This window comes from Artibeus jamaicensis, unplaced genomic scaffold (assembly GCF_021234435.1).
Source record: "Artibeus jamaicensis isolate MK-2021 breed Jamaican fruit bat unplaced genomic scaffold, CSHL_Jam_final scaffold_847, whole genome shotgun sequence".
NCBI lineage: Eukaryota > Metazoa > Chordata > Mammalia > Chiroptera > Phyllostomidae > Artibeus > Artibeus jamaicensis.
Genome location: NW_026522057.1, coordinates 17,692,092 through 17,718,786, shown reverse-complemented (window position 1 = coordinate 17,718,786; position 26,695 = coordinate 17,692,092). Strand labels below are relative to the sequence as shown.

General features: G+C 40.2%; 1 protein-coding gene across 3 annotated transcripts in view; it reads right to left on the bottom strand.

Moving 5' to 3' along the window:
* Positions 1 to 26,695, bottom strand: part of LUZP1 (leucine zipper protein 1) — an 83,371-nt gene that overhangs the window by 41,829 nt on the left and 14,847 nt on the right. Inside the window, exon 1 of one of the 3 annotated variants that reach the window (XM_053660210.1) lies at positions 2,789 to 2,940. The exons of the other annotated variants lie outside the window; for them this stretch is intronic. The gene's annotated coding sequence lies outside the window, so the exon portion shown is untranslated. Of the gene's footprint in view, positions 1 to 2,788; positions 2,941 to 26,695 lie in introns of those variants that run through there. 3 annotated transcript variants of the gene reach the window in all.

The window sequence follows — 26,695 nt, the reverse complement described above, 5'->3', positions numbered from 1 at the left end:
CCAAACAATGAAATACTACATCCTACTGCACACAATACGAATGAATATCCAGATATGGTGATGAGCAAAAAACTCCAGACCCAAAGGAGCACATGCTATTCTATTTGATTCTATTTATATGAAATTCAAGAACAGGTAAACTAATGACTGGAGATAGAAGTCAGAGTAAGTGGTTACTTGAGCAGCCAGTATTAATGAGGAAGTAGCACGAGGGAGGCTTCTAGAAGTTTGGGAAATGTTCTTGATCTCATGCCTTTCCCTCCCTTCCTTCCTTCCTTCCTTCCTAGAGAGAGGGGAAGGAAGTGAAAACAAGAGGGAGAGAAACATGAGTCAGCTAACTCTTGGGGACCAAACCCTAGGCATGTGCCCTGACCTGAAATCAAACTGGCAACCTCTCACTTTGCAAGATGACACGTAGCCAGCTGAGTGACACTGGTCAAGGGCTCATGCATTATCTTGATGTGAGTAGTTATCACATGACTGTATATATAAAAATTCACTGAGTATCTCGGAAAATTGTGTGTATAATGTATAAACATATATGGAAGAAAAAAATCAGAATCTCAGGTATCATTATTTTATAAAAGCACTATAAACAATTCAATTTTACAACCAATGCTAAGAACCATTCTTCTACCTCAACAAGTACAATCTTAAGACTCCCAGGTCTTCCTACTTCCATTCTTCCAATAGCAACTGTGAGACAAAGTAATAAGAACAGAAGCTTGAAAAGGTGGTGAAGCAGGGACAGAGGCACTTCTGAAATGTTAAGGATCCCGGTGAGGGAGGAAAGTCAAGTTGATGCTGACAACACAGCTGAAAGAGACGGTAAAGCTAGTCAGTTCCAGCTTTATCACTGACTAGCTATGGCCCCAATGTCAGGCAAACTCTTCATTCCTCCAGGCCTCACAGCTGGTAAACCAGACCTCCCCGCGTGTAAACAAAGTCTGGCAAGGAAGTTGAAAGGAATCAAGTAAGAACAGGTCCTTTGGAAAGACTCTCGGTTTACCTCTAGCACAGCACTTATCATTCGGTATCATAATTACCTACTTGTTTATCTCTCCCCATGAACCTTGAGCTCTTAAAAGGCCAGGATTAGGTATTTCACCCGTGAATCCAAGCACATGCATAGAAGGTGGCACACAGTAATAAACGGTTCAGCAAATGTTCAATGGCAAATGGCTGAACATTATGAATGCCTTATTTATGTTCTTATAAGTATAAATACGTAGATCTATATCAAAAAATAATTCATCTCCCACATGTACACCCCTTACAAATAATAGTGAACATTATTATTTTCCTTATTAATAGTGAATATTGTTACTTTCCTTATTAACACCAACTAAAGGAAGTCAAAGTTCTAGGGCACCGAGAATCATCAGAAGGCTCCTCAGAGATGTCCTCCCAGAGGCCTCAAAAGTCCAGGCCTCCTCACCCTTAATAATATGCCTCCTAGTAATAATAACTACTGTCTATATAGTATTATTTCATTATACAAAGTGCTTTCATCACCATAATCTCAATCAATCCTCACAACTCTATGAGAAGGTATTATTAAATCCATTTTATAGGTGGAGAAACAGAGGTTCACATTTTATTTTATTTTATTTATTTGTTTATTTATTTATTTATTTATTTATCTTTAGAGGGGAAGGGAAGGAGAGAGGGAGAGAAATATCAATGTATAGTTGCCTCTTGTGCATCCCCTGCTGGGAACTGGCCTGCAACCCAGGCACCCTGACTGGGAATCAAACCATGATCCTCTGGTTCACAGGCCCGTGCTCAATCCACTGAGCTACAGCAGCCAGGGCCAGAGGTTCACATTTTAAATGATGTGCTGACCTAAGGCGTGCCGAAAGAACTAAAGGAGGACTTTCATGTACAGCCTCTTTCTTCAGTGCCCAGGAGGAGAAACGTGAACATCACCACCGCATCCCCCTGGCCTTCCCAAATGAGAAGGACCGGTCACTCGCTGCTTTGCTTTAGCTGACTACCCATTCAGTTTTCCTTGTTCTCAGCCCAGGTTCTTCAAGCACAAACTAAGGCCCGAGGAGAAAAATCCCAAAACTCGGAACAGCCACACTCACAGCTGCTGGCTCATGTCCTTGTGTATAAAGCTAAAGAAATAAAAGCAAAACTTGCTCCAGCAAAGAGCTGTAAATCTTCTGACCAAGTAGCACTCAGGTAATTAGTTATGTATAGCTGACTTAGTCTTTACTTGGTTTTATTTTTTTCTTCAAAGATTTATACTGTCTCTTGTTTTCCCCACTCCACTGCAAATTCTGCAAAGGTCACATCTTAGGAAGGTCTATCTCCCTTTAATGAGCATATAGCACCCAAACCAGAATTGACCACTAAACACGTTTTACCAACCTAGTAATTTATACGAACCAACTTCCCCAAAATTAAAAATTATAGTACTTTAAGTAATCAACAAGTTGGCATTCTTCAACCGAATGAACCCATATAAAATCTAGTCTCTAAGAAACAAACACCAAAGGACACCTAGCACCCACCAAAATGCCAGGCACACCTTTGGGTGGGCACTCAATAAAGGTGTGCTGAATGAATGATAACCGAGATCCAATACGAATCCAATACAAATAGATCCAATACAAGGTCCAATACAAATCCCTTAAGGCAGAGTAATGCAACTGAGAAGCGAGAGATGGGTAGAGAATGCCAAGTGAATGGGAAAAACAGCCAATCAGATTCTAAGGCAGCTCTACACAAAGTACTGCCTGGTGTCCCAAAGGGGACACTGGATTTAAGCAGCGCAACATACCCACACCAGCGATCTACAGCCCACGAGCAGGCACTAAGGCAGGGATCTATCACAGCTTCTCCCTCCTCCAGGAGCATCTGAGGCAGCAGCAGCTCACGCCTTTTGTTCCACACTGCCAGTCCATGCACTGGGAGGCCCGGGCACAGGACTGCAGGAGTTAAGCCAGGCAGTAAATACTAAAAGTTAGGAGGAAATTAGCGTGCCACCTGACACTCTTCTGGCACAAGCCTAAACCGATTAGTTTAGGTTACAAACATAACTGCAAGATTCCACTGCGCTGATGAAACTACTCTTTTTGTACAAACTAAAAATAACCTATTTATCTAATCAAGGGCATTCCTCAAATATTTTTGTTCTGTCAGCAACCCAAAGTTCCATTTCCTCAAATTCTTATCTACAGTGCTTTATTAGACCCAAGTATGCCCAGGCCCCCAGAGCTTCCCCACTCCTCACCCTAATCCTACAGACAGAGCAAGAGACCTAAACCCCTTTACTAACTCGAGCTTACAAAGTTGCTTTTCCAATAACAAACATGTACAAAGCTTTGTGGCTCTTGCCTTGCGTAGAGCCACACAACTGGGACATGGGCTGAGCTGCAGCAAAGAATAACGAAAAGCGAAGAAAAAATGAAGGACAAGTCAGGGCATGATCGGGAAGTCAGCTAAATGCTTTTCATTCAGGCAGGAATGGAAGGAACCCCACCCACTTCGAAGAAAAGAGCACATGGGTGAACGGTTTCCAGCAGGGACAGAGCCAGACTGTACTTTACCACCTTACAATACAGCCAGCAAGCGTGCTCAGGGAACAGATTCATAATCAAAGGGCTGTGAACACCCTACAAGCATCATTAGTCTATTCCCGAATAGAAGTGACAATTTCAAGGGAAACAAACCCTTCTAGTCACAAAGAGCCAAGAGGGGCTCAAATCATACCGGCGGGTTCCAAAGAAGTTAGAAATCCTGTCCTCAGTAGCTCTCCCTGCTCTCATGCCCTGGGGTAAGCCAGCACTCCTTCTCCCAAAGGTGAAAACTAACTATGGACTTTGAACTTCTTTATAGCCCCTTGTTCTTTGCAATAGCATCAGGGGAATCCACAATAGGGTGCCGCCCTATATCAGCAATTTTTAACCTTTTTCATCACATGGCACACATAAACTACTTATTAAAATACATATCTTTGCCCATAAAACAAAAAAAATAGGTATAATTTTGATTCATTCGTAATGAATGGCTATTGATATGTGTAGCTGTTTCTTACTTGACAATCTAACAGAAAAGAGGTCGTTGCCCCTTATGAAATAGTCAGGTACTGCATGCTTTAAAAACTCTTGTGGCACACCAGCTGAAAACTGCTGCCCTACATAGATCTAACAAAGCATTTGCTATTCTAGAACAGTTACTTGGGATACACACTACTGTACTTCTCACAACTTTCAAGTCTTCTACCACCCTTACTTTTGACCTTTTACTGTCTCTTTAAGACAAAAATAAAAACTGGCTTATTTATAAAGTCCATACTCTCAGAAACATTCCACTGGGGGAAAAACATAAGACCACCCAAGGTATGTTGTGGTAAACTTTCCAATGCAGAATCGATTCTGTGTGTCAGAGCAAACTGCAAGCGGTGGCCAATCCAGGATTCATGAAACCAGAGTATCGAGCTGGAGAGATAGATCCTTGGGGGTTGATTACCCCGTCCAGCCTTGCATTTTAAAGATGGCGGAAATAAGGCCCAAAGAGAGGAGATGGAGGTTTGGAGCAAGGCTGGACCTAAGAATCCAAACTCCCAACACGCCTCTTATGCCACACTGTACCTCACATATGACTAAGTTTACCTGAGCGAAGTGGCTAAGGAAAGGGAGGGAAAAGAAAGTAAAGGGTGGGCAAAAGTAGGCTTACAGTTGTGAGTCCGCAAACCCGTTTTTTCTTGTATTATTTGTTAATTATATTACCTTCCATACAAACAACTGTAAACCAACCTCTGCCCCACCCTGTACGTGGTACCAAGAAAAGAGGCCAACGCCTTGTGAACTCTCCTCCCCTGCTGCTCTGCTGTGTGACTCAGAAACGGTCACTGCTCGCCACATGCCTTCATTTCAAGAGTTTTTACCTTAATTTATACATAATTTTTACTAAAAGCAAGATATAAATTGCCACTCACACCCTAATATGGCCTTCCAATCACTGACAGGATGGAATGACTGTAAGAAACCCTGGAACGGAAAAGATAACAACCTTTTGGGAGAAAGGGACGCATGCTTCAAAGATGACTCAACTGCACGCCCATTGAAGGAAACCACATTACCGGGCTTCTTCATATTCCAGTATCAAGGCCTTGAAGAAAACTTCAATTCTGTGAATCTTGGTTTCTTTAACAGTAACATTAAAAGTATAGTCTTTCAATCATTCTAAGGCCCTTTCAAGTTCTAAAAGGTTCAACCTCTTCCAAGAAAGGAAGACAGTAGTCCAAGCAGCACCCAAAAAGCCAAGGCATAAAAGTCTTAAGTAAGCTTGGCCACTGGCCGGGGGATGAGTCCTGGCAGATAGGCCAGAAAGCTTACTAGTCTCCCCAGAACCTGACAATGACCAGCGGTACCACTAAAATTAAACACAGGGGAAACATGCATACTTTCCCCAACAGTGTGACAACTAAAATGTTGACGGTAACACCTTTAAGGATCTGGTTGGATCCTCTACAGATGATTTGAATTTGCCATCCCCTGCCTGAATCAAATTAGTATTTATTCATTGTCTGGTACTAAAAAGATTAAATACCTTCTCAATATCCTCACTCTCTGTTTTCCCTTTCATTTAGCATTTTGCATTTTACAAATTTGAAGACCCATGAAAAACTAAAAAATCTAAACACAATAACTAGAATTTTCAACTGACAGGCAACAAAAAACTACTGCATGTAAGCGAGCTCTTTTCTAAAACACATCAGCCTGCACTACGTAGCCGATCCGGCCTCCTTTCAGAGGCTGCTCCTTCCCAGGGATGAGGCTGACGGTGCAAATGCAGAATAACGTAAGCAAAAGAGGACAAAAGTTTCATTTTCTGCTGTCTCATCAATATATCTTAATATGGGGGCTACAGTATATCAGAAATTAAAGCCAAAAATTAAACCGAGCAAAAGGAAATGCAAGCTACAATGTAAATTATGAATGTAATTTACATGTCAGTAATGATTCTTAAATAAGCAGGTACTTGCCTGCCCACCCACTAAGCCTGGGATAAATATGATTTCTATCAACAAGATTACAAACAGTCATTTTCAAACCTCAGAATGGATAGGGAACAACTTGTTAAAACTCCAGATTGCCAGATACCGTCCTCAGACATGTGGAACTGACAGATTTGCATTTATATACTGGTGGAAATAGTCCAAAGACTATACTACTGTTAAATATACTGTGATGGGGGACAACTGTCAGGTCTCCTGGACACCTGGAGTGGTGTAACCTCCAGCGTACATTCGAAAGATGGCACGCAGGCCAATTTTCAACTGCACAGACCCACTGTCCCTACAGCAGACACTTGAGAATTAATAGGGGCTAATTTCAATCATTTAACAAGGCAAACCTCCCTTCCACCTCTGAAAACAACTTCTAAAGTCAGTGCTACCTCCACACCTCCAAAGACCCTTCTAAGGGTTCCTAAAACACATCTTTGGGGCTCCTTTTCTTAGAAGGTCACTCACTGGCTTTATGCTGGGCTCTGTTCATTGGCTACTTCTCAGAGGAGTCTGCTGTATCATCCTATCTAAAAGTGAGATCCTATCTAGAAATAAGCACCCCTTCTCGAACTTGCTACTTGCTTCTCCTGTTTTATTTCTCCCACGGCATTAGTGAGTATTCCCTGAGGTTCATGGTGTTTTATATTTATTTACACTTTCCCTCACTAGAACATAAACTCTGCAGTATTAGAAAAAAGGCTTTCCCATCATTGCCACTGTGTTCCTGGCATCAGAACAGTACACAGCATGCAGTGGTGCTTGATAAATGTTTACAGATGAATAAAGCGCTATTTCAGAAAAATAAGTTCTTGGTCTCTCATCCTATTCAGTTCCTCTGCCATACTCACCGTCGCCGAAGGTTTCACCCTGGGTGGCAATTCTTCCTTTTGATGGTTACGATATGCAGGAAACTAAATCTAGGTGCCAACCCAGAGCGGCACCCTGCCACTTGACTTTCACTAGTCTGTGGTAACTCGATTCTTCCTCCCCACTAAACAGCAACAGAGGTTAAAGGTCCATCCTACGGATGTTTCCAAATGACATATACTTTATAGGAATGACTAGGCTTCTACTATGTGAGGAGTCGAATGCAATGTTGGCAAACACTGGTGTGAGAGCTGCAAGTTTCAACAAAAGCAGACACAGTGTGCTGGCAGCCAGTATCACCTCACTCTTCTGCATCAGTCAGCCAGACACCTGTCAATGCTCAGCTACCTCCCACCACACGCATTTGTCTATGTATTTGCCTACGCACAGTAATATCTCATAAAGCACATACTATGCTTTATATACATCACCCCAATCCTCAAAATACTACCGACAAAATAGGTATCATTATCACCATTTTATAGATGAAGAATTTGAAGCCCCAAGAAGTTGTAAGCACTGGGTTGGCCAAAATGTTTATGTTTTTTTCCATACGATGGCTCTAGTAGTACTTAGTGTTTTTAACTCCTTTCTAAACAATTTTGCCAGATTACGACAGCTGTCATATCAGGATGCATTTAAAATAAACTTATCACAATTCATAAATTTTTGTCCAGCCATTTTAATATTGAAGATGGAAGAAAATACACAGCATTTTCAGTATATTATGCTTTATTATTTCAAAAAAGGTAAAAACACAACTAGGATGCAAAAAAAGATTTGTGCAGTGTATGGAGAAGATACTATGACTGATCAAATGTGTCAAAAGTGGTGGTTCGTGAAGTTTCTTGGTACTACTGACATTTGGCCAAGTAATTAATTCTTTGCTGTGGAGCTGTCTTACCTATCAGACGATGCTGAGCAGCACCCAGGGCCTATACCCACTAGGAGCCAACAGCGGGAGAGAGCTGACACACTCAAAATACCCAAACCAATAAAAGTTATTGGTGAAAATAAAAAATGTGTCTTTTATTCTATGGAAAAATCTAAATGGACTTTTTGGTCAACCCAATAATTTGTAACTAATAAATAAGTAGCAGGCTGGGATTCAAATTCAGGTCTCCTTGAGTTTAATTCTCGCCTTTTTCACTGTAACACTTTTATTTCTAAGACTCCCCCTCGCATCTCCTACCCTCTGTGCTACAACTGCCACACCTTGGACATCTGATAAATGTTTGATTTCATGAGAATTACACAGGATATGTTCATTCAAACTCAAGAATCTGCCTAAGATCAAATTCCTCAGTCCATGTTTAGTTTTAAAAACAAAAACTCAGCCCTGGTGTGGCTCAGTGGATTCAGCGCCACCCTACAAACAAAAGGGTTGCCAGTTCGATTCCCAGTCAGGGCATATGCCTGGGTTGCCAGCCAGGTCCCCAGTGAGGGGAGCACAAGAGGCAACCACACATTGATGTTTCTCTCTCTCCTTTACCCTCTGTCTAAAAATAAATAAATAAAATCTTTAAAAAAATTTTTTTAATCCAGCCCTGACTGGTATGGCTCAACTTACTGGGTATCATCCCACAAAGCAAAAAGGCTGCCAGCAGTTCAATCCCCAGTCAGGGCATGTGCCTGGGTTGGGGGCCAGGGCCCCAGTTGGGGGGTGTGAGAGGCAACCAACAGATGTATCTCTCCAGCATCGATGTTTGTCTCCCTCTCTTACATCCTCTCTGCAAATAAATTTTAAAAATATATATATATATATTTTAAAAGACTATATATAGCATTGGTCCTAATTAATGCCATAAAGTGCACTTTATGAATGAGATTGGTAAGGAATGATAAAATCTTTTTAAAGCCAGTAGGGTTTGGGTAGGTGAGAGACAGTGAGTGACTGAATGACTTACGAGTTAGCTAGTTAGTTAAGGAGCTACTGGGATTGTGTATATGTATATGTGGTTGTTTTTTCAATAATAATCAAGATAAGGAAATCTCATCATTAGTCTCACCATTATTTTTAGCCCTCAAATATAAATGAGCATTGTCCCATCAAAATCCAGATTATAAGGGTGACAATGAGGTTTGGAACCTTGCAACACATTTTCACACCAGCAGAGCTTTCTTTCTGATAGTTCCAACATCCCCCCAAACCCTCACTCAACACCAAAATCCTCCAACTACTCACCATCTACTAAACATACAAATCCCACCCCATCAAATACTAAGGAAATAAGATTACTTAAAAAAATTGTTGGCCCTGGCTGGTGTAGCTCAGCGGATTGAGCGCAGGCTTGCGTACCAAAGGATCGCGGTTCGATTCCCAGTCAGGGCACATTGCCTGGGTTGCAGGCCAGTTCCCAGCAGGCAACACAAGAGAGGCAACCATACACTGATATTTCTCTCCCTCTCTCCTTCCCTTCCCCTCTGAAGATAAAGAAATAAAAATTTTAAAACACTGTTTTCCCTGGTTCATTCCTTTTCTGCATTTATTTCTCTGCCTGTCTACAAACCATGTACCAGAATCACAATTCAATTTTGCATCTGCAGGTGATCGGGCCTGTCGGAATTTCAAAGAATACAAGTGTACATGGTGGACAACAAAAATGAGGGGAATATACAGATTTAGATTACAAGTGGCCAACATACAAGTAAGATTTATGAGCAGTACCAACTGCAACTACAGACCGAAGTCTGAATTCCTCAGCCTGCCACTCGGGCCCCGGCACACCGACCGTTACCTTCTTCCTTCTCTGGGCAGGATGATCTGCTCCTTATTTCCTGAGCACATACCCCTCCGTGGGACACCTTTGCCCCACTGTATCAAACTGCTTTATTTTCATCTATGTCAACTATCCCGCTGATCGTTTTACTGCTTGCCTCTCCCAACTAGTACGTCAGCCCCATGAAGGCAAGGATTTTGTCACCTGGTTCATCACTGTATCCCAGTGCCTGTAACATTACCTGGCAAGCAGAAGACAGTCAGTAAACATGAACAACAAAAAGAAAAGGGTGTGTTTGCTCTAAGCTAATACTAGAGTTCTCTTCGAGAGAATAAGTATCGTGTTCTACTGCTTCATCTCCCACATCGTCTAAAGAGTAACCACTAGAATAATTCAGTAACTGCTCAGTTATGGTCTTTTCTGGAACATCCTTTCAGTTATGGCTTTAATTAAGTAAAAAATATTTTATTAAGATTTTATTGATTTATTTTTAGGGAGAGGAGGGAAAGGGAAGGCGACAGAGAGGGAGAGGAACTTCCTTGTGTGAGAGGGAAGCAGCTGCCTCTCACACGCCCCCAACTAGGGAGCCAGCCCCCAACCCAGGCATGTGCCCTGATCAGGAATCGAGCCAGAGACTCTCTGTTTGCAAGCCAGCATTTAATCCACTGAGCCACACCAGCCAGGGCTAAGTGAAAAATGTTTTTTAAGTAACTAATATGATTCAGGCACTAGGCTCGGTATTATTCTAATTTTCTTACTTTTCAATTTATCATGTTCACCACTGACATTCTGAAGAGTCCAACACTTGATCATAAACTAAAAACCCCGAACCCCTGACCAGAGTGGCTCAGTTTTTTGAGCGTCATCCCACAAAGCGAAGGGTCGCCAAATCAATTTCTGTCCAGAGCACGTTGCAGGTTCAGTCTCCACTCAGGCACTTACGAGAGGTAACCAACCGATGTTTCTCTCTTGCACTGATGTTTCTCTCCTTCTCTTTCTCCCTCCCTTCCCCCTCTCTAAAAGTAAATAAATAAAATCTTTAAAAATAAAAATAAAAGAAGTAGAAGAAAAAGCCCTGAAACCTCTCCCAAGTCAGATGGCCTCATTTTATCGACCTATGAAATGGAACTGAACGCAGTTACCTGCAAGGCAACCACACAAACTTAGTGGTTATTTTTCATGTCAGAGACTTCACAGAGCACTTCACTGTTTAATTATACAGCGTGGGCTGAATGTAGGTTTACAGCTGTTTGTATGGAAAATAATGCAATCATTAATAAATAATACAAGAATAAACTGTGTTTTGTGTATACAAAACTGTAAACCTACTTTTGCCTCATTCTGTATGTCAGTCTCTCACCTAGTATTGTCCTTTAAAAGACTATTTCTCAAAAAAATTTTTTAAATGTAAAAGAAATCCTTGAGGTGTCTGGAGACCAGTATTATATACTACAAAAATATTTTTTAAAAGATTTTATTCATTTATCTTTAGAAGGGAAGGGAAGGAGAGAGGGAGAGAAACATCAATGTATGGTTGCCTCTCGTGTATCCCCCACCAGGAACTGGCCTGCAACCCAGGCATGTGCCCCAACTGGGAACTGAACCACAATCCCTTAGTTCGAAGGCCCAAACTCAATCCCCTGAGCTACACCAGCCAGGGCCAACAATAATTTTTAAGGCGTGATAATGGTGTGGTGTTTATGTAGCAGAGTGCCCATATTCTAGGGGTCACACATCTGCAGGTTATCAAATAGTAAGAAAAATGGATACAGGTATACAAATATTTATAGCTACACAAGTACAAAGTAAACAGTTAACAATTACTGAATCCAAGTGAAAGGTAAGAGTATTTATTAGACTACTGCATTAGCTCTTTTTTTAACTTTATTTATTTATTTTTAGAGAAGGCGGAAGGGAGGGAGAAGAGAAACATCAATGTATGGTTGCCTCTTGAGTGCCCCCTACTGGGCACCTGGCCAGCAACCCAGGCATGTGCCCTGACCAGAAATCAATCCGGTGACCCTTTGGTTCACAGGCCAGCACTCCATCCACTAAGCCACACCAGCCAGGGTTGCATTAGCTCTTCTGTAAGTTTGAAATTCTTCATAATTTGGTAGGGGAAAAGTTTCTCTTAAAAGATTAATATGTGCATTTCTCTAAGCTGTAACTAGTTATTTGATTTGCAATACAAGCATTAACATATAATTAGACACAAGCACCCTGAATGTATTATAGGATCCACAAACCGAAACACTAAAACACCAGAAATATCAACAAAAAAGGTAAGAAATAGAAAAAATTTCCCGAGGCAAAGACAACTTCCAGGCTAGACTAGGCCACGCATGTCCTTTCTTCTTAAGTAGCTTTGGGCTCAGAAGACGCAGACACCATATTCTGGGACACGGCTTCCAGAAAACAGCTGTCGGGTCAACACATGCAGACCCGATCTTTCGGCCTCACCCTCCCAGGGAGACAGTCTACGTAGGGAAACTACACTACAGAATTGCAGTGACAACATAGGTGAACAGAGCTTTCTAAGTTCATAAGTATTGTGAAAATACAATTCGGTTTTTATTGCTGATATATTAAAGTAAACGTTAAAAACTACAATCACAGCCCTGGCTGTTGTAGCTCAGTGGATTGAGCATGGGCCTGCGAACCAGACAATCGCAGTTCAATTCCCAGTCAGGGCACATGCCTGGGTTGCACGCTGGTTCCCTGCAGGCCAATTCCCAGCAGAGGACTCATGAAAGGCAACCATACATTGATGTTTCTCTCCCTCTCTCCTTCCCTTCCCCTCTAAAGATAAATAAATGAAATTAAAAAAAAATACTTAGGGCAGGGCCTTGACTACAATAGAAAAAAATAAAAATAAACTACAATCACAACCATCAAAGTATAACTGGCTCAAGCAGGCATCACTGGTGGATGCTAAAGCATTTAGTAGGAGAATAGCATAGTAACATTGTCTAAAAGACACCCTGCAGATTGCTTACAAAGGACAGTAAGTACACCTTTACACTGAAGAAAGAGAACTTAACATCAATGGACAGACTGACATGTCTAACTAACACACACACACACACACACACACACACACACACACACACCCTATGAACCAAAGGGTGGCCAGTTTGATTCCCAATCAGGGCATATGCCTGGGTTCTGGGCCAGGTCCCCAAGTAGTGGCTGTGCAAGAGGCAACTAATCACACATGAATTGTTTGTCTCCCTCTCTTTCTCCCTCCCTTCCCCTGTAAAAGTAAATAAATAATCTTTTAATGTAAAAAAATAAAAAATATTTAAAGGCACATACAAAATGTTAAAAGTGGAGCTGTTCTAAATCAGCAGTCCTCAAACTATAGTTTTATTGGAGTTCAGCCATGTCTATCCATTTACATACTGTTTATGGCTTATTTTCCCTTGTAAGAGTCAGAGGAGCCCACAAAGCCAAAAACATTTACTATTTGGTCCTTTACAAAAGTTTGCAAACCCTGCTCTAGATTAAAAGAAACGTAACCACCAAATATAACAACAAATCCCAAAGTGGATTCTAAAGGGGAGGGAAAGCTATTAAGAACATTTACAGAACTGGGATATTATGTATGAGTATTAGACATTGTTGTATCAATGTCGAATGTGGAAACATTTAGGAGTTACATGCCATGATGTATGCAACAGGCTTTCAAATGTTCCAGGAAAATTGGACAAATAGATAAAGCAAATGTGACAAAATATTAACACTTGTGAATCTGGGTCAGCGATTCTCAAACTTGATCTGAGAACTACTTTACACCTTTAAAAATTAATGAAGACCCCAAGGGCTTTTGTTTATTAGTTATATCTATCTACTAATATTTGCCATGTAAAAAATTTTAAATATGTATCGAATTTAAAATGACAAGCTCATTAACTTAACATACTTTTACGACAAGTAACTATATTTCCAAAAACAAGACATTTAACGAGAAGAGTGACACTGGTTCTACACTCTGGCAAATCTCTTTAACATCTGCTGAGGCATATGTGTTTCTGCATTCAAGCATTATATGATATTTTGTTTGAAGTATATGAGAATAATCCAACTTCAGACAATATGTACTTGAAAAGGGAGTATTTTAATAGCCTTTTAAGATGACGAGAGATATTCTCTGGCACTACACCATAACTCAACAAGTGGCAGTTTCTTATAGGTTAGTTCCAATGTGGAATCTGAAGCCATATACTTGAACTTTTCATATTCTGTTACATTAGAATCCATTAGTCTACTTTGCCCTTTGAATGATCCTTTACCCAAGCATGATTTTATAAAATCATACATTGATCATTTGGAAAATACTGATAAGCTGACAGATATGCACATCTTCTAAATGTTGACACATTTCATTGTCCAATATCAAAAAATCACTTTTGCTAATATCACCACCTAGCTCATCAAAAAAGACCTTATGGGGGGGGGGGGGGGGCTGGGATGAGAGTAAAAGGCAGAAAACTGTACTTGAACAATTAAAATTTAAAAATAAAAGAAAATAAATAATTTTTAAAAGCTTTATGTAATAAGAAGCTCCCAAGCTCACAGAGGCAGATAAATAATAGGCAAAATTCTAAAATCTTTCCTTAAAATTTCAAATTCTATCACTGGCAATACATACTGTCAGTTATTTTCCTTGAAGTAACATATTTCATTTCATTCATTTCCAATAAAAATATCTGTCAAATACTCAAATGATATTTCATAAGAAAAGCTTAGTTTAGCTTGCAACTTAATTATAATAGTGTTTTTCCTCAAAAAACCATTGTACCTTGATATACAGAGGTGCTTCATACAACTTCCCATTCATCACATAATATATTAAAACATGTAGACTCAAGGGTCATGATTCAATAAAATTGAGAATTTTTCCTGTTTAATCAAGGACACTCTTAAGTGAAAGTGAAGCTGACATTTTTTACTTTTTACTGAAAAGTGTGTTGCAAACATAATTATTACTAATGCAATCTGACACCTCTACCTTGATTTTTGCTAAGGCATCAGCACCTTTTTATCCACCATTGATTGCTTTTGCATCATCGGTACAAAGGTCCCTACGGTGAATAAGGCAAATGAGGTCTTAGTATTATCATGAAAATAGTTTTGACCTTACAGATCTCCTTTAAAAGGTCTTGGGGCCCTAGCATGTGTAGCTCAGTAGATTGATTGCTGGCCTGTGAACCAAAGGGTCACTGGTTCAATTCCCAGTCAGGGCACACGCCTAGGATGTGGGCCAAGTCCCCGGTTGGGGGAGGGGAGGGCGCACATTAGAAACATCCACACCCTGATGTTTCTGTCCCTCCCCTCCCCTCTCTAAAAATAAATAAGATCTTCCCTGGCTGGTTATCTCAGTGGATTGAGTGCAGGCTGTTAACCAAAGGGTCACAGTTTGATTCCCAGTCAGGGCACATGCCTGGGTTGCAGGCCAGGTCCCCAGTGGGGACCATGTAGAAGGCAACCACACACTGATGTTTCTCTAACTCTCTACCTCCCTCTCCCTGTCTAAAAATATCTAAAATCTTTTTAAAAATAAAAATAAATAAGATCTTTAAAAAAACTCTTTTAAAAAGGGGGTCTTGGGGACCCCCATGAATCTGTGAATAAACTCTTTGAGAATCAATGATATGCCATATTTTTCACACCATAAGACACACCTAGATTTTAGAGGGGGAAAATTTTTGAAGCAAAAAATTTGGTAGAATATTTAATAACATAAATAACATTTCACCACTGTAAATGTAAACAGAACTCAACAGCAGCATTTACAACCATTATTCCTCCCAAATTTGGGGGGGGGGGTGTCTTTATAGTTCAAAAATACAGTAGGTGAGAAGTATGTGAGTGTTCATAATACTATTCACTCAAATGTTTAGTTGGTTTAGAATTCCCCCCCCAAAAAAGGGGGGAATTTATAAGAAATTCTCAACTATTTTAAAGAGCGCAAGAGAAAAGATCTTCCCCAATATTAATGAATATATGGTACAGCAATGTTCTTCTGAAAACAAAGAACAGTGGTGGAAATTAGCTATCAGGTATTACTAATTAATGAAGGTCTAATAAAAAAAACTCCACTCCCTGGAGTTTAGTTGAAGAATTCATGAGACAAGGAACTATTGTCAACAAAATGCATACAGATCCACAGTTCCTTGTTTTGAGCTAAATGTACTTTGGAATTCAACGTTTTTTAGATTTTGGAAAGACAATATAATAGGGACTAAGGCAGCACCCAGTAGGCAAACACATTAATATGGTTAAATATATGAGTAATCATATCAAGTAGAATAAATAAAATTATAAATAGGCTCACTTTAGTTCACATCAAGTTTTGCCATGAAATAAGTTATGTTTTTCATTTTCAAGTGCTTCTGGGTTTTTGAAACTGCATCTAAAGCCCTGGTCGAGTGGCTCAGTTAGTTGGAGCGTCATCCCATGCACTGAAAAAGACTGTGGGTTCGATTCACAGCCAGGGCATATACCCAGGTTGCAGGGCCCCACCCCCAGTCAGGGCGTGTAGGGGAGGAAAGTGATCGATGTGTCTCTCTCTCCCCGCAACCCTTCCTCTCTGAAATCAATATCCCTCAGGTGAGGATTAAAAAATAAAAAATGAAATTGCATATAAAAGACTATGGACTCTTTGGGAATACGATACACTACTATTCATATCATTTCATCAGCCTACACTAGTACCTATTTATGGGGTAGGGGTTTAGGTGGAATCTTTTGAAATTTTCGAGAAAGCTTTATTTGTGATTCCAAGGTAGTTGCACATTCAACTCAAGATTTGGAAAAACCACATTAATAGAATAGGTGGTTAGAAATGGGCACAGTGCCAGTACAAATCATTTTCATTGAGAGTCAAAGTGACCACGGAGAACCTGGGTTGGGCAATGTAACACCAATAGTATTGGATTGAATATAACTCCCTAAGGCTAAAAATTGGTCCCTGAAGGAAAGATGATTACAAATTAAAACTATGGCCTTGGCCAAGTGGATCAGTTGGCTGGAGCATCATCCCAGGCACCAAAAGGCTGCAGGTTTGATCCCCAGTCAGGGCACATACACCTTGTGTTGAAGGTTGATCCCTGGTTAGGGAGAGGTCGGGAAGAGGTTGGGCACACAGAGAGGCGCAACCAATCAATGTTTCTCTCTCACTCTCTCTCCCTTCCTCTCTCTTTAAAAATCAACAGACAGCCCTGGCTGGTGTGAGTGGAAAGTTAACTCACCACTCATGCTCTCTTGGGAAGAAGAAAATACTAATACAAGGTTAATGTATCAAAGTCTCAATTCAGTATTTATTGAGCAAGGTATGTGCTATAACTCTGGAATACAGAGATACTTTATTCTTATGCTATTTATAATCTTTTGTAGGTAGACAAAGATAAGCAAATGATTATAACACAATATAAGTGCAATGACAAAAGATATACAAAGTACAGAAGGAGATGATTTATTATGGAGTCAGGAAAGGTTTCAGAGAGGCAAAGGCGTGTTTAGAATCCTTAAACTAGATTTTAAAGAATTAACAGAAGTTCTCTCCAAGCACATAATGGGAGCAAAAAGGTTATCAGTACACACCAAGTGTCACAATGTCATTAAAAAGCTTTAGAGTGAAATTTAAGCTAATCTTTGAGAATGAGTAGTACATAATTATGTATACAAAAGGAGAGACTAGGCCATGAGATAAACTGAGGAAATAATGAATCATGGGCAAAATACAATTGGAAATGCACGTATTTTAGCTCAGCATAGCGAGAATCACCCGAACAGAGGGCTGAAGTAGCACTGACGAATTGCTGTAGTTGGTTGACTTGGGTAGCATTTTAATTTGTTACCTCTAAAGAAATACTGCCTATATTTCAGTTGCTTCAGTTGTTTTTTTGCACATATAGTCTACATGCCAGACTACCTATCTTTTTTTAAAAGATTTTATTTATTTATTTTTAGAGAGAGGGGAGAAAGAAAAAAAGAGAGGGAGAAAAATACCAATGTGTGAGAGATACACTGATCCATTACCTCTCCCATCCCCCCAACTGGGGACCTGGTCCACAACCCCAGCATGTGCCCCAACCAGAATGATTTCGCAAGTGCTTTCTTTATTTCTTCTTCTATCCATTTAATCTTCTTGTGTAATATCCAATTTTAACAAGAATTTAAGTTGTAGTATATATCTATGCATTTTAGTAACAGAACTGTATCTATGCATTCTGTTCAGTGTTAGAAATTCAAACTCAATTAATCCCTAAAACAACACCAAGAACTACGTATTATTAGTACTTCCACTTGTAGATAAGAAAACAGGGGGCCCTGCCTGGTGTGGTTCAGTGGATTGAGTGCTGGCCTCTGAACCAAAGGGTCACTGGTTCAATTCCCAGTCAGGGCACATGCCTGGGTTGCAGGCCAAGACCCCAGTAGGGGGTGCACAAGAGGCAACCACACATTGATGTTTCTCTCCCTCTCTTTCTCCATCCTTTCCCCTCTCTGAAAATAAATAAATGAATAAAATCTTAAAAAAAAAAAAAGAAAGAAAGAAAACAGGGGTTCATACCGGTCATAAATGGCAGAACTGGGAATTAAATCCAGATATGTCTAATCCTAAAGCTCTCTTCCACCCGCTATATTGCTTCATCACCCTTAATCATTATTCAGTCTAATTCAATATGCTTCCGATTTCAAACTCTGCATTTCCACTCACTAGTAGTAGTAGTCCCTTGCACGGACAGGTACAGTAAGTACCCTGTGGCCGAAGACATCGTTTCTAAGTACTAGCCTGAAGGGAAGGCTAACAAATGGAGGAATCCTAACCAAGAGAAACCCCCCAGAGGTGACTGCTCCAACACTCCTTTCTCTGGAGGATTTCCCAAGTGGTAGAAGAGCCTCTGATGCTACAGCAGACTAGCCTAAGGGAGAGACGCAAAGAAAACTTTCCATCAAAGAAATGGAAAGGACAAGTCTGACCAAGTTCTGGTTACAGAGATGCGGAGATCATGCAGTACACACTGCAGCAAAATCAGGTCCTGACAGCTGAGTGCCATCAAGCCGCATAAGGTCATTAAAATAAAAAATAAAGAGCTAGAAGCACATAGATCCTAAAAATGCCTCTAAACGGCTGCAGGAAATGGCACAAGACAAAAGATCAGAATTCAGCTGAAACGGTTCAAGAGTTAAATCCATGAGACAATTCACATGATAACGACAGCTCATACAGGTAGCTCATGTCTCCCGCTCATTTTACCTTTTTTCCCACATAGAAAAGGTAAGCTGTTTTCTCAGTTCCCAGCGAAACTGACACCCTTTCAAATGCTGTTTCTCAGCTTGCTAGACGGCTAGACTGGGGCCGAGGAATGACACAGCAACATCCTCCCCGCCTCCCCCCTAACAGCAGGAAGATAATCAAGGACGAGAACTGAGTAACTGGCAATGTTCTTCCTCCTCATTCCACTTTCATGCCAAACACCACGGATTTGTTCTACTTACACAAGAGAAGTGACTGTTATGACACTCATCCCAAGCCATTTCTTTCTCTCAGACTAGGGTTAAACAACCCTTTAAATTTCATTCCATTAAATTCTGTTCTGGTGTCCTGAGACACCAGAACGGAATCCACCAGCTCCTCCGTGGCTTTCTCATCTGTACAACGGAATTCGATATGCTAGACTCTAGACCCTACGTCTCTCATTGGAATGTTATTTGAAGGAAATGTTATTTAAAGTAGTTGAAAAAGTTAAAAGCATACTATAATAACAATAGCTAATATTTGTAAGCTTACTCTGGGCCATTCTAAGCCCTCTGCATGAACTCATTTACTTCTCAGAACACTATGAGGCAGATACCATCTTATACAAAAGCCACAGCAGGATCAGGAGAGAGGAAAGAAAGAACAGGAAGACTGGCAAGTGAAATCAATTATTTACTTAAAAGTCCGCATGGTAGAGCACTGTAAGATGCACGGTGCCAGCCTGCTCTACCCCTTCTCTGCTAGTCAGGACAGGCCACGGGATGAACAGCAGAGTCCAACAACCAGCCAAGTTCCACATAAAATGGTCTTACCAGACTAGATGGAGCTAAACACACGTATTTTTAACTCATGCAAAGAACAGAGGTTCAATGAAGATCATCAATAGCTTAAAGATTGTAGAGAGATTAAGGAAGAAAAAGAATATGAAAATGCCTGAATACATGGGCACTGAGTCTTTTGAAAGGGCATTTACAGTAAAGTACTCAAGGAGAGACACTTGAAGGGAAAGGTGTTAAAGAATGAGTGAATGTAAAAGAAAAACCTGCATACAGAATACTCTTCTTTAAAAAAAATTAAGAGTTAAAACCCAGCTGGTGTGCCTCAGTCGGGCATCATCCCGCAAAGCGAAAAGGTCTCTGGTTCAATTCTCCATCAGGACACATGCCTGGGTTGTGGGTTCAGTCCCCAGTCAGGGCACGATGAAAAGGCAACCCAATGATGTTTCTCTCTTGCGCTGATGCTTCTCTCCCTCTCTTTCTCCCCTTCCTTCCCTCTCTCTCAAATCAAGAATAATTTTGTTTAATGAGAGTAAAAATTTTTTAAATGACAATAATTCAGAGATGAAAGGCAGAGGGATTTTATTTATTTGTTTTAGGATAGAAAAGACCTCAGTATATTTACAATTCTAAAGGAAGGCCTCAGCGAAGAATAAAGTAAAGAGCCCTGGCTGGTGTGGCTCAGTGGATTGAGTGCTAGCCAGTGAATCAAAAGGTTGCCAGTTCAATTCCTGGTCAGGGCACATGCTTGGGTTGCAAGCATGCCAGGTCCCCTGTTGGGCATGCGAGAGGCAACTTATCTGTTTCTCTCCCCTTCTCTCCCTAAAAGTAAATAAATAAAATCTTTTTTTAAAAAAGAGTGAAGTAAAGATGCAAGACAGAACAGTAATAGTTGATAAGACAAAGTGGATACTACAAGATGGACAGAGAAGAAAAGTGATCCACGTGGATCCTGAAAGTCACCAGACAAAAGTAATGAAAATGAAGAGAGCAGCCTTGGCCGGTAGCTTAGTTGGATAGAGCAGTTAGATGTCACTGTCCTGACATCCCAAGATTGTGGGCTTGATTGTGGGTTAGGGCACATACAAGGACCAACCAAGGAATACATAAATAAGAGGACAACAAACTGATCTTTTTTTATCTTTCTTTCTTTCTTTCTTTTTCTCTATCTATCTCTATCTCCCTTTCTCCAAAAAAATTAATAAATACACTTAAAATAATAGTTTTTAAACCTTTAAAAAGAAAAGGGAAATGGAAAGTGCAGATGATAGGGACTGTGAAAAATTAGAAGCCATGCCAAAAAAAAAAAAAAAAGGCAAAACAATGATCTGCAAGTCACAGCAAAGGACTAGAAATACATTGATTGTTCCCTGCTGTCCAAGGGGTTGGGCAAAAACAGGAGTAACAGTATTTGTCAAAGATCTTGTTTTCTGCTACAGGTTAGGTAAAAGATAGAGCAAATGCTGGGAGAGAAGATTAAGAACCCAGGACTTTGCTCACATTTGTGCACAGGTTCTACCAGACCCAGTAGAAACAGTTGGTCAAGGAACATCAGGAATGAAGTGGAGAGGGGTGGGGCTGAGAGCTTTTATACTATGGAGGTGATAGCAGCAGGGAGAGCTTGGAGCAACCATCAACTGCAAATGTGAAAAGCTAAAAAATGTAATGACTGCAGATGATGGGGGAATGAACAGAGAGAGGCACATACCCAAACAGCATTAGGTATCGTGACATTGAGTCTACAGATACAACTACATTTCCAGGTGGTACGATCTTCAAATCCCAAAAGCTAGGTCCTGAAACTTCCTCTACTTTTATTTGCCAAGACTAGCAATTTGTTGAACTGTCTCAACAGTTTGTCGTCTGTTTTCTGAAACGGGCCTTTGTTTTTAATAAGGATTTACTGAGAGCTCTACCAAAGGATATGAGGAACATTACCCAAAAAGGAAAGTGAATGTCACTAAGAACTAGAGCCACACACCATACTTGGTCTTTTAAGCCTCCCCTCCTCACTCTCCTCACCCCACCCCCACCCCCACACACAAAGGACAAGTTAAACAAAAAACTCCTGAAGTAACAAATGCATTCCAAAAATTCCTCTGCACTTAGATAATGAGATTACCATCTAATGATGATGTTATTTATTAGGGTTACAATCTCCATAATCAAGAACTTACAGGACATTTAGTGGTTTGAAATGTACTGGGTTGTTTTTTTTTTCCCCAAATGAGTGCTTACAAAATAAAAGAAACCTTTTAATCCGCAGTTCAAACCCCAGAGCAATTTTAGAAACTCTCAACATATCTCGAATGGAGCTATAAAAGCATGTGGATGTAAAGCAGTTAGCCCAAAATCTGAGACAAATGCTGTCTTGCCCCTTTTCCCTGCCTCAGTTAACTAATCACAAACGGGCCTTAGTTTTACCAATCTCCTAATCTTGAAGTTATCTTTATTTTCTTTCTCCATGTCATCATTAAGTCCTGTCTCTTCTTCCTTCTTCAAAACTTCTATCCAACATATTCGGGGGTTTTTTTAATCCCTACATTCAGTTCCTGATAGTGTGTTTACACCTAAATTTCTAAAAAATCTTTAACTGGTCTCCTTTCCAGTAGTCTACATAAAACTCTCTGATTAATCAGTCTATAATTTCAAGTTTATCAAGTCACTACCCTAGTTATAATCCTTCAATGATTCCCCAATGTCGGAAAGATCAAGTCCAAATTCCTCAGTATAACTTTCAAGACTGTTCACTGTCTGACTGAGCATTACCTTGCTGACATTATCTCCCCCTAGCCCATAATCTAAACTCTACTGGAATAGACAAGTACTCTCGGGTCTGATCAATAATACAATCTCAGTAGCTTTGCTCTTGCTTTGGCCCTGGCCCAGAAAACCACCCTCTTCCTTTCTGTCTGTTCAAACCCTATCCATCCATCTTATTGTAAAACTCTGGTCAAACTGCCTCTATGAATGAAGCCCTCACAGACCAAACTTCAGCCCAGACTAACCTATCATTTTGACACAAGTTAATAGCACAACAAGCGATCTCGTAAAGAGGTCACCGCTATACCATAACTCAATGGCATTTTCGCCAAAAGATACTAAAGTAAATATTTTTTCATAAGGCTAAATTATTCAATATTTTTTAAAAACCCTTTCGTCTGAGATGATGTCCTTTGCTCATCTGTTTTTAAATATTCTATAGTTTATAAAAGTTTATTAGATGGGAAGGTTATTTTTCATATTCATGTCCTACTTGGAAACAGCTCTTTTGAAATATGACTCATTTATGAAACTCAACCTCTAAAACCACGGGTCTACATCCCCCATTTTGGCATTTAATTTTTTTATTTATTGATTTTAGAGGGAGAGGAAGCGAGGAGAGAGAGAGAAAGATCAATTTATTGTTTTAGTTACCAATGCATTCATTCATTCTTTTTTTTTTAAATTTTATTCATTTATCTTTAGAGAGGAAGGGAAGGAGAGAGGGAGAGAAATATCAATGTGTGGTTGCCTCTCATGTGTTCCCTGCTGGGAACTGGCCTGCAACCCAGGCATGTGCCCTGACTGGGAATTGAACCGTGATCCCTTAGTTGGCAGGCCCTGAGCAGGGTTCAAACCTGCAACCTTGGAGTACTGGGACAATGCTCTAACCATTCTGGCATTTATATATGGCCCACCATTGTTATGAAACTGTCTCAAAAACTAGGTACTATCTCCCAAATTAGAATTTTAAATTCCTGAAGAAACAAGGGCTATATATTGCACTTGTCTTTTTTGTTTTCTCCACATTAGACCTAAATTACATATAAAACAAGTGCCCAATAAACAAAATTCTTGCTTTTAGGTTTGATGTAAAACTGACCAACAGTGTAACTGAGGCCACTGCTCCAGTCTCCCTTCCACTTCTCCCTCAAGACTCTCCCCACCCTTCTACATTCACCCACCTAATGAGCAGCCACCTGCCTACCAGTACTTCTGCTAGAATCCCACTCCTCCCACCTCTCTTTACGATCCCAAAGTTTATCCTGCAGTTACCTTATTATTCCTCCCTGCTCCATGAACTGCCTCACTACCTGCCCATCTATTTTTCCATCATACTTCTCTAAGAGCCAGACAGTCTCTTTGAAATTGAACTGCGATCTAGTCTTTAAAAGATGTCTAACATAATCATCAGCCCTCAAGTTCCTACAAAAAAACATTGCAACATATCATATATTTGAAAGTATATAATTCTATCAAATTATATTACAAATAGCTCACATTGTGCTCCAGTACAGCTAGCTGTGGAAGAAGGCATAAAAACTGGTATCCCTGACATAAACCTACCAGGGACCAGTACTTTATTATACAAACAGCCAAACTATATGTGTAATCTCTTCTACATTCAACCAGCTTCTATTTACTCTTTAATAGTCTTCCCTTTTTTAAAAGACATTTAATGTGTCTTTGTCTTTAAGTTTATTAAGATCCAAAAATGGCATTCTTCCTATCCTAAGGAACATAAGCCAATGTCGACATCACTTACTTTGTGAATAATGATCCTAAAGATGTGCAGCTCATAAAATCGTGTGTTTGGGTTTGAACAATGCAATGTTCAAGAGCAAGACAGAGAAAGCCCTGGCTGGTGTGGCTCTGTGGATTGAGTGCCGGCCTGTGAACCAAAGGGTCGCTGGTTCAATTCCCAGGCAGGGTACATGCCTGGGATGCGGGTCAGGTCCCAAGGAGGGGGGGTGCTCAAGACAAGCAATCGATCTATGTATCTCTCACATACCAATGTCTCTCTCCCTGTCTTCTCCCTCCCTTCCCCTCTCTCTAAAAATAAATATGCTTTTTTAGTTTAAAAAAAAAGAGCAAGACAGAGCCAATAGCATGGTAATTACCAGAGGGCAATGGGCGCAGCGGGGAGGTAGAGGAGGGTACATGGGGGGGTAAATGGTGATGAAAGGAGACATGACTTGGGGTGACGAACACACAATACAATATATAGATGAGGTATTATAGAACAGTACACTGAAACCTATATAATTTCATTAACCAATGTCACCCTAATAAATTCAACAAAAAAGTTAAAAAAGGAGCAAATCCTAGCTTGACATTCACCAGCTAAGTTGACTCTGGGCAAATTCATTTCACAGCTTAAGGATTTTCATTTTCTGAATGGGGATAATAACAGTATGTGCCCCAAGGTTGTTCAGAGAAAGAGTGAATAAAGACTTGAAAAATGCTTAAGTACAGTGGCTGCCACATAGTCAAGAAACGTTAGATTTTATTATTAGTCCTCAATGACTAAAATTCTTAGGAAAAAATTCATTTCCTTTTTAATGTACTGATTTTGAGAGAGACATCGATTTGTTGCTGCCCTCATGTAAAAAGTCATTGGCTGAGTCATGTAAGTGCCCCAACCAGGGACCCAACCCACAGCCTTGACTGCATCAGCACGACATTCGAGCTGACTGAGCTACCCGGCCAGGGCCATGGAATTTTCAATTTCAAGACTTAACTGACCTGCTTAGTCACTGATAGGAGGTACGAATCATCACTGAGATGGCCTAAATCAGATAAATACCCCCAGGTAACGAGGAAGACAGAACATTTGTAAGACAGCTGTTCCAAAGTTTAAAGAACCAAAAATTACCTTCTTTTATCTTGCTCAGAATTTACCTTTTCCAGTTAACTTGAAACTAGATAAAACTAGAGATTTCTTTATATTTAGAAACAGGAAAATGCTGTCAGATCAAGATGGATGATACCATTTTTTCAACCTAAACTCTTCAGCCTCTGCAGAAAGAATGCCTTGGTAAGTGGGTCAGGAAAATACATTTCACCTTTCAATAATTAATTCAAAACCTATTCCTATATAGATTTGCCTTTCAGCAAACTAAAAATGTTCCCTTTAAAATTTTCTTTTTTAGACCCCCCAAAACCTTTTAAGGATATAAATAAAATTATGTTGACATTATTACAGGGTAATGCTTTTATTAGAGAGATTTCAACTCAATCATAACACAAGTTAAACAAGTTCTACTTAAGCAATGATTTTTATTTATAGAGGTTCAACACAAGTACTGTTATTCAAGTCATCTTGGAAAGCAAGACTCTTCCAATGGCACCAACGCTCAAGACCTTTTGGAAACTCCATTTGTAGGACTCTCAAAGACAAGCCTCCACACCCAGAAATCCTAGTCTCCACCTATTAAAATTACAACTCATTTATGACCAAAAACACTGTTGATTATTCACTTCATTCAACAGACTTATCTCCAAATATTAAATCTAACTGCCCCAAAACAAGAATTACCAGGATTAAGAATGTACTGAGCATCAGCCTGCGAACCAAAAGATCGCTTGTTCAATTCCCAGTCAGGGCACATGCCTTCCATGTGGGCTGGGTCCCAACTGTCTGATCAATGCATCTCTCACACATCTCGTATGTTGATATTCCTCTCCCTCTCTTTCTCCCTCCCTTCCCTGTCTCTCTAAAAAGAAATTTTAAAATCTTTTTGGAAAAAAAAAAAGTACAATGTGCTCTAAAGACAAATTCAAGAGAAGTATACTTGAATTATTTTACAGTTTGAAATTTCATTAAAATAAATATATAACTACTTCCCATTTTGGACATCTGTAATATTTGGAGGGTGTTTTTTAAGATTTTATTTATTTATTTATTTTTAGAGAGAGGGGAAGGGAGGGAGAAAGAGAGGGAAACATCAGTGTGTGGTTGCCTCTCACATGCCCCCAACTGGAGACCTGGTCAGAAACCCAGGTGTGTGCCCTGACTGGGAATCAAACCAGTGGCCTTTTGGTTTGCAGGACAGCACTCAATCCACTCAGCCACACCAGCCTGGGCGTAAAGTGTAATATTTGTTTTTAAAAGCAGTCATATTACTTGCCCTGGCTGGTGTAGCTCAGTAGATTGAACCAAAGGATCGAAGTTCAATTCCCAGTCAGGGCACATGCCTGGGTTGCAGGCCAGTTCCCAGCAGGGGACTCATGAGAGGCAACCATACATTGATATTTCTCTCCCTCTCTCCTTCCCTTCCCC